Consider the following 8265-nt stretch of genomic DNA (forward strand, 5'->3'; position numbering starts at 1 on the left):
TGAGTGAATGATGACTGTCAGCAAACACTCCCCCCTTCCTTGGGTAGATCATACCTTTTGGAATGATGTCGTCACCTTTTGAAACCAATTGTTCCAAGTTGTTATGGGTGAAGGCTTTAACCAATAGTTTTTGACCGCCCTATGTGTTTCATCTAGTTGCAAGGGTGGTTAGGTACTCTCCCATGATTTTATTTGCAACATTGTTGTAGGTGGTGAACTTACAACGGGAGGTGCAAACTCTTTCTTGCTTGTATGGATATATACAATGGTAGGTGGAGGTTGTGTTGAGCTTCTATTTCTGGATAGAAACTACACAAAGAGCAAGAAGCTTCATTTGATTTCGTTGTTCCTGAGCTAGGTGGAACAAATCGTTCTTTCTTCGGTACCCAAACTAGCTCTGGAGCGGGTGTGTAGCATTTCGTGATTTTTTCCTTTTCACGATCTTCAATTTGTTTTGGAACCACAAGATTGAGCTCACATGGGCTCGGTGACAAGTAAAAGCACAATTTACATTTTGGCACCCATATTTGATCATTTCCTTTATAGTAGCCTTGGGCTTCCAATAGTTTTTTAGGAATCCAGCGCAACGTTTCTTTACATTTCTTGGGGCGAATGGGACGTCTCTTACCAAGCTCCTGTCTTTTAGCATTGGCTATGGTCACTAAAGAATCTTTAGGGACCCACTTGTATGTTTTCTTTGTTACATTGGGATGGGTCTTGTGTGTCTCAAGCTTTATTTCAACTACATCAGTTGAAGCTCTAGAGAGTTGGGCGATGGGGACATATGGTTCAACCTCTTGGACATGCAATGTTTTGGGTTTTATTTCCTTAAGAGGCAATATCTCAGGGACTATGGCTTGAGTGGCAGGGCTAAGAGTTGGTTTCTGTGTTATGACACCCCTTGTTCCCCAATCAATAGTGCATTTGGTGGCTATCATCCACGTGCGTCCTAGGTTTATATTACCCTCCATATTTCCAAAAGGCATGACCAAAAAGTCTTGAGCTACAACCCCCTTGTCATAATTGACAGAAGTGTGCCAGATTCCAAAAACTGTTGTTTTTTTCTTGTTGCTGCCCTTGACTTGGATAATACTCTCAAATAGAGGTGGCTTTTCTAATTGACACCACACCCCATATGATAGCAGATTATAGCACCCTGTCCAATAAGGCATTATATAGCACTTTTCCATAGGTGTTGTTTAGCTCAATAGGGTATTGTAGAGGTGTGCCAGAGTCCAACCAATCCTCGTCGGTTTCAACGTGGAATGCATGTGTGACTCCAAGGTTAGCCTCTTGTTTTCGCCTAATGCATTGTTGTCACTCCTTAGCCTCAGCTTGAGCTTGTATCTTCTTCAATTCTGTTTGTGCCTTGGCTGCCTTTTATGTATGGATGGCACGTAGCTCCTCTTGGCTTAAAGGATCATAGTATCTTTTGAGGAATCCAATGGTTTCAACTCCATCAAGAGTCTCCACACGAATGGTTCCTTGTGGGGTGATCTCACATACTCTATATGTCCTTTTCCCCCATATTTCAACTTTTTCTTTTCGTTACGCACTCCATACATAAGGAATTTATCACCAACATTGATATCTTTGTTCTTTAGATGACGGTCAAACCATTTCTTCCTCCTATCTTTCTCCACAAGTGCATTTTGCTCAGCTAATTGTCTCTCTTCATCTAGCCTTTCAAGGATATATAATCGCTCAACTAAGGGGTTACCATCCCAACCTTCTTGAGAACCTTCTTGTCTTGTTGGTGCTCTCAGCTTGGCCATTTGCTTGTGGATAATAAGGTGTGGACTTATGGTGAGCTATCATAAAGTTGGTAGTGAGTTCTTTTATTACTCCATTTATAAAATGAGTACCATTGCATGTCACTCACAATCTCAAAGGGACAACCGAATCTTGTAATAATGTTCTCAAAGAGAAACTTGGCAGTTGACCTCACATTGGCCTTACGTGTCGCCCTGGCTTCCGCCCACTTGGCAACGATAATATATCGAGATAGAGTGCTACAAGCTGCCGGACTAATTGGGCCTACAAAGTCCAAACCCCATTTTTCAAATGGTTGAGTCACTTTAACAGGATGTAAGGGCATTCTATCCTTTTGTTGTGTGATCTTGTAATGTTGGCATTCATCACATCCTTTTGCAAAAAGTGATGCATCCTTAAATAAGGTTGGCCACCAATAGCCTGATTGCAACACCTGTCTAGCTGTTAGTTCCCCTGAGAAATTTCCTCCGGCTATACCCATGTGGGCTTCTTGCATTATGTATAAATACTCATCCTCATGGGCACAACGTCTAAGAATATCATCCTTCCCTAGCATGTAGAGAGTTCCTGCAATGAGAGAGCAAGGTTCATATTCTTTTAACAGTTTTCGAGCTATGTCCTTACGAAGCTCTGTGGGTGAAAAACCATTAACTAAAAAGTTCATAATCCTCTCACTCCATTCACGTATGGTCTCGACTAGGAATAGAGATGTATCGGGCAACTCATCATCGACTCCAGTAGGGGCTTCACCATTGGGTATGCGAGACAAATGATCCGCCATGACATGTCTTTTTATGTATTTCAAGGGTATTAGGATCTTTCACATGGTTTGTATTTCAATGTAGGTTAGGGGCTTCCTTGTAAAAAGCCCATGGACTGTTATGAACAACAATATTAGGTTTTTTTGTATGATGTATCCATGGCTCGAGTTGAGCATTAATTTGTTGTACTTTTTGTTTTTATTCTAATATAATATACACCACTCACAATTGTGAGTTTGGCAAAAAAAAAAAGATTATGGAGACTCTAGAGTCAAAAGCTCTTAAGCTCCTCCCTATTTCTCTCCTCACAAAGTATAAGTTCGCATTCTACAAATTGTCTACTATATCTAGGATCACAATATGCATTAACTAGGTACCCAAAACTAGTGATTACCACCATTTTTTTGACAATCATTTGATTGGCCATCACCCTTACCGTCTTTGTTGGTTGGACATTTATTAGCATTATGACCAAATCATAAATACTTAAAACATCTCACCTTCTTGGAGCCATTAGAAACTTGATTTGGATGTTGGTACTTGCCTAGGGTTGTATTCGCATGGTGTGAGCTATTGTGGTTTTTGTTGTGTTGGTGATGAGTTGAAGAAAAATTGTCAAATCTATGTCTTTTGAAAAATGTACAACTTTTGATTCTTGCTTATATCAAAATTAGAAGAAAATATAGTCCGATTTCTGCTGTTAGTAGGTGAAAAATCACCATTTTGTCATTGACCTCCACTATTTTTTCCAACCTTCAATACTAAGTTAATAGCCTTGACAAATTTGCAGGCTCAAACATGTCAACTTCAACACCAAGGTGGGGTGCTAAACTAGAAATGAATTTATGATTTAATTTTCTCTTGCTAACATGCTTGACGGTGTCATGAGTTTTTTGGAGCAAAGGATTGCACATATGTACATACACATGCATGGTGCATCAAATAAAGAATTGCCCATTTTCCAGAGCCAGGTGGTTACGTGGGGCCCATATGTGTACAGGTAGGACAGCATGTACATAGTGCATCGATTTTCACTATCACTAGTACCAGTGTCAAGGCTAGGGACTTGCTACGCTCCGTGTGCGAGCCACAAAGGCTCCTAGCACACAGTCATACAATAGACAAGCTCACAAGGAAGAACGGTGTGTCACTCACCTTCCTGCGTAGTTGCGAATGAAGGATTCCCGCGCCGCGAAGAAGAGGGAGACGCCGCTACGCCGCGCTCAACTGCCTCGCCTCCGTCGTGCCGCCGCAACGCTCGATCGCACACACACTCTCACACTCTCTCTCTCTCTCTCTCTCACGCACACACACAAGGAGATGGTGAAGGAGAAGGTGGAGATGGAGCAAGAGCAGCTTCTATTGCACAATGAGAGAATGACTCAATTTTAGGTTTAATTGGCTTTTATGTGAGCTCACCCCATTCACACTTGGGCGCCCATGCTTAGCCAACTAACCCTAGCATGTTCGTGTTAGAGTGCGCCTCTCATCGGCGATCACTCTACCTTTCCCTATTGGACCGACAAGCCCGGTGCCTGACTCTACTTAAATAAATAATACGGTTACGGTGTCCGTCGTAGGCGATAGGGTGTCCGTGAGCCACGAGGGTTAACATTGCCCCCCTTCCTGATGTAGATTCCGTCCTCGGAAGCTATTGAGTTGAAGCTTGGTATGTCCATGTTGTAGAGCATCTAGATTTGAATCTGCAAGGCAAAGTCACTGTTTTAGCAAGCGGAATTATATTGCCATAAATCATGAGGGGAATGTAAAGTACATGTGGAAATGAGTAAATGCAAGATTTATGAAATGTTAGAGTGCCATTAAGGACAAATAAATTGCACTTTGAGTAAATTAATTAATCAAGAGTTTTGAGCTTATGGGTGAGTCTATCAATTAGTTAGCTATGACTAAGGTTAAAACAACTACTCTAGTACTAGCTAAGCTAAGAAGATTATCTAAATGCAAGATTCCCTAATTATGCTTTTCAGCTTTGATTAGCCAACTCGCTCTCACAACTGTAAACAAAAGCTTGAAATGTTAACAGTAAGCTCAATGGAAGTCTTTTAATTTTTCTTTATTTTTTTATTTTTTTCATTTTTTATTTTTTTATTTTCTTATTTTTTTAAAATATTTTTTTTACTTTGGGTCACAATCATGTGACGTGTGTGCTTATTTTGTATGTCCGGGGTTTTTTGCTTCTTAAGGAAAAGTGCCCACACTGGGAACCTCTAGGGCTCTAGTACCATAGACAATACATGTGAGTGAAGTACCAATTCAAGCCAGGATTTCTCTTCCAGCGTAAGATTTTTCATTTGTGGCACTTATGTTGTTTTTTTTTTTTTTGCTTCCATCTCCTTGGTATTCGCACTAATGTTTTTTGTTGTTTAAGTGAGCAAGCCTTTCTCTGCCTAAAACATTCCTAAGGTCTCAAATACTCGGATAATTTTATTAGCTAGGCTTAGTGGTCAAGTAAATGAGTTAACCTAAAGTCACGGTCTCCTAATCTCCAGGCTCATCCATAAGATTAAACTGGAGTTCAATCAACTTAAGCAAAGACAAATTTATACATCTATAATGGCAGATAACAATCATAACTATTGCACTCAAACAAAGCATAAAAAATCATTATTAGCAATTACACATATTCACCAACATGAATCATGGAAAGTAGTACACCTGGAGGTATGGAGTGGCTCATTTCGTTGAAGCAGATGTCCTTAGCCATGTGGATGGAGATCCATATAAGTCCTACCTAACACATCCAAAAACAGGCACTATACCTCTAGGAGGCATGTCAGTGTGAAAAATTAAAACTCCTAAAAAACAAACTCAAACACAATCTAGACCCCTAACCTACCTATCTGTCACCCCTTTTAGAATCAAGGAAAGAGGATATTACATAAACCGGGTGGCCACCCTAAGGCTAGGCCTCTATCCTCATCATCTAGATAAATAAAATCGTTGTCCGTGAGGCCATAGTCTTCCTCGGTCTCTATTAGTTCCTCTTCATCATCCTCTTGTGCAAGTATGCTAATCAAGAACCTCGCGATGCGTGGATACTCATCTTGTGCAAAAGAATAAGCATGTGCCACTGGAGACACATTCGCTACTGGGTAGGGATCACTAGTTAGCCATAGATGTATCAGCCATTCTAACTCGTCAAAATTTCTCTCACATGCAAGGCTCTCTATCAAATCCCATTCGCAAGAAAGTATAGGGTAGCATACGTAGAACACTTGAGGAAAAGACAAAGGGTACCTTTCATCAAAAATAGAAGTGCATGCCTCTGGTGAAGTAGCCATTTCTGACAATATAGATAGATTTGGTTAGGCCTTTAAAACATAAGAGTTGTTTTTGTGTGTTGCTTGAATTGACACGGTGAATTTGGACTTATATGTAAGATCTGATAGGGTGCTCTCTCGTTGCTAGTCGCTCTTGCTCTTTACTATTTTTGTTTTTTGTGAGTATAAGGCTATATATATACATTCCCTAAGATTGGAATTGAGAGGTCAGGGAGGAAGGTTGAGAGGGGAGCGAGTGAATGATTGATGTTAGCAAACACTCCCCCCTTCCTTGGGTAGATCATACCTTTTGGAATGAGGTCGTCACCTTTTGAAACCAATTGTTCCAAGTTGTTATGGGTGAAGGTTTTAACCAATAGTTTTCGACCGCCCTATGCGTTTCATCTAGTTGCAAGGGTGGTAAGGTACTCTCCCATGATTTTATTTGCAACATTGTTGTAGGTGGTGAACTTACCCCGGGAGGTGCAAACTCTTTTGTGCTTGTATGGATATGTACAGTGGTAGGTGGAGGTTGTGTCGAAGCTTATAGGAACTACATGAAGAGCAAGAAGCTTCATTTGATTTCCCTGTTCCTGAGCTAGGTGGAACAAATCGTTCTTTCTTTGGTACCCAAACTAGCTCTAGAGTGGGTGTGTAACATTCCATGATTTTTTCCTTTCCGCGATTTTCAATTTGTTTTGGAGCCACAGGATTGGGTTTACATGGGCCAGGTGACAGGTAAGAGTACACTTTACGTTTGGGCACCCAGATTTGATCATTTCTTTCATAGTATCCTTGGGCTTCCAATAGTCGTTTAGGAATCCAATGCAATGTTTCTTTACATTTCTTGGAGTGAGTGGGACGGTTCTTACGAGGTGTCCGTTTTTTTGCATCAACCATGCTCACTACAGAAGCTTTAGGGACCCACTTGTATGTTTTCTCTGTTATATTAGGATGGTTCTTGTGTGTCTCAAGCTTTCTTTCAACTACATCAGTTGAAGCTCTAGAGAGTTGGGCTATGGGGACGTATGGTTCAACCTCCTGGACGTGCAATGTCTTGGGTTTTATTTCCTTAGGCAATATCTCAGGGACTATGGCTTGAGTGGTAGGGCTAAGAGTTGGTTTTTGCGTTGTAACACCCCCAGTCCCCCAATCAATAGTGCATTTGGTGGCTATCATCCACGTGCGGCCTAGGTTTATATTACCCTCCATAGTTCCAGTAGGCATGACCAAAAAGTCTTGAGCTACAATTCCATTGTCATAACTGACAGAAGTGTGCCAGATTCCAAAAACCGTAGTATTTTCTTGTTGACACCCTTGACTTGGATAATACTCTCACATAGAGGTGGCTTCCCTAACTGACACCACACCCCATAGGATAGCAGATTATATTTAGCACCCGTGTCCAATAAGGCGTTATATAGCACTTTTCCATAGGCACTATTTAACTCAATAGGGTATCGTAGAGGTGTGTCAGAGTCCAACCCATCCTCTTCAATTTCCACGTGGAATGCATTTGTGACTCCAAGGTTAGCCTCTCGTTTTTGTCTTATACGTTGTTGTCGCTCCTTAGCCTCAGTTTGAGCTTGTATCTTGTTTAACTCGGTTTGTGCTTTGGCGGCCTTCTTTTGATGAATGGACCGTAGTTCTTCTTGGCTTAAAGGATCATAATATCTTTTGAATTTACTCCCATTGAGGAATCCAATGGTTTCAACTCCATCAAGAGTTTCCACACGAAGGGTACCTTGTGGGGTAATTTCACATACTCTATATGGTCCTTTACCAGCATATTTCAACTTTTTCTTCTCTTTACGTACTCTATACATTAAGGACTTTATCACCAACTTTGATGTCCTTATCCTTCACATGGCGATCAAACCACTTCTTTCTCCTATCCTTTTCCACAAGAGCATTTTGCACAGCCAACTGTCTCTCTTCGTCTAGTTTTTCTAAGATATACAAACGCTCGGTTAAGGGGTTACCATTCCATCCTTCCTGTGAAGCTACCCTAAGACTAGGAATGACAAACTCCCAAGGCATAACCGCTTCTTGGCCGTATACCATTTTGAATGGCGTACAATTAATAGCCACTTTATAAGCAGTACGATAAGCCGATAGAGCAGATGTCAACTTCAAATCCCAATCAGTGCGATGAGCTTCTACCGTCTTGGTTAAAATAGAGATTAGAGTCTTGTTGGTGCTCTCGGCTTGTCCATTAGCTTGCGGGTAATAAGGTGTAGACTTATGGTGGGATATCATAAAGGTCGTGGTAAGCTCTCTTATTACCTCATTTATAAAATGGGTACCATTATCACTAACAATTTCAAACGGGCAACCAAATCTTGTGATAGTGTTCTCAAAAAGAAACTTAGCTGTTGTCCTCGCGTTAGCTTTTTGTGAAGCCTTAGCTTCAGCCCACTTTGTTACATAGTCCATAGCAACTAGAATAT

Source organism: Adiantum capillus-veneris, chromosome 28 (assembly GCF_014529385.1).
Source record: "Adiantum capillus-veneris isolate H3 chromosome 28, ASM1452938v2, whole genome shotgun sequence".
Classification (NCBI taxonomy): domain Eukaryota; kingdom Viridiplantae; phylum Streptophyta; class Polypodiopsida; order Polypodiales; family Pteridaceae; genus Adiantum; species Adiantum capillus-veneris.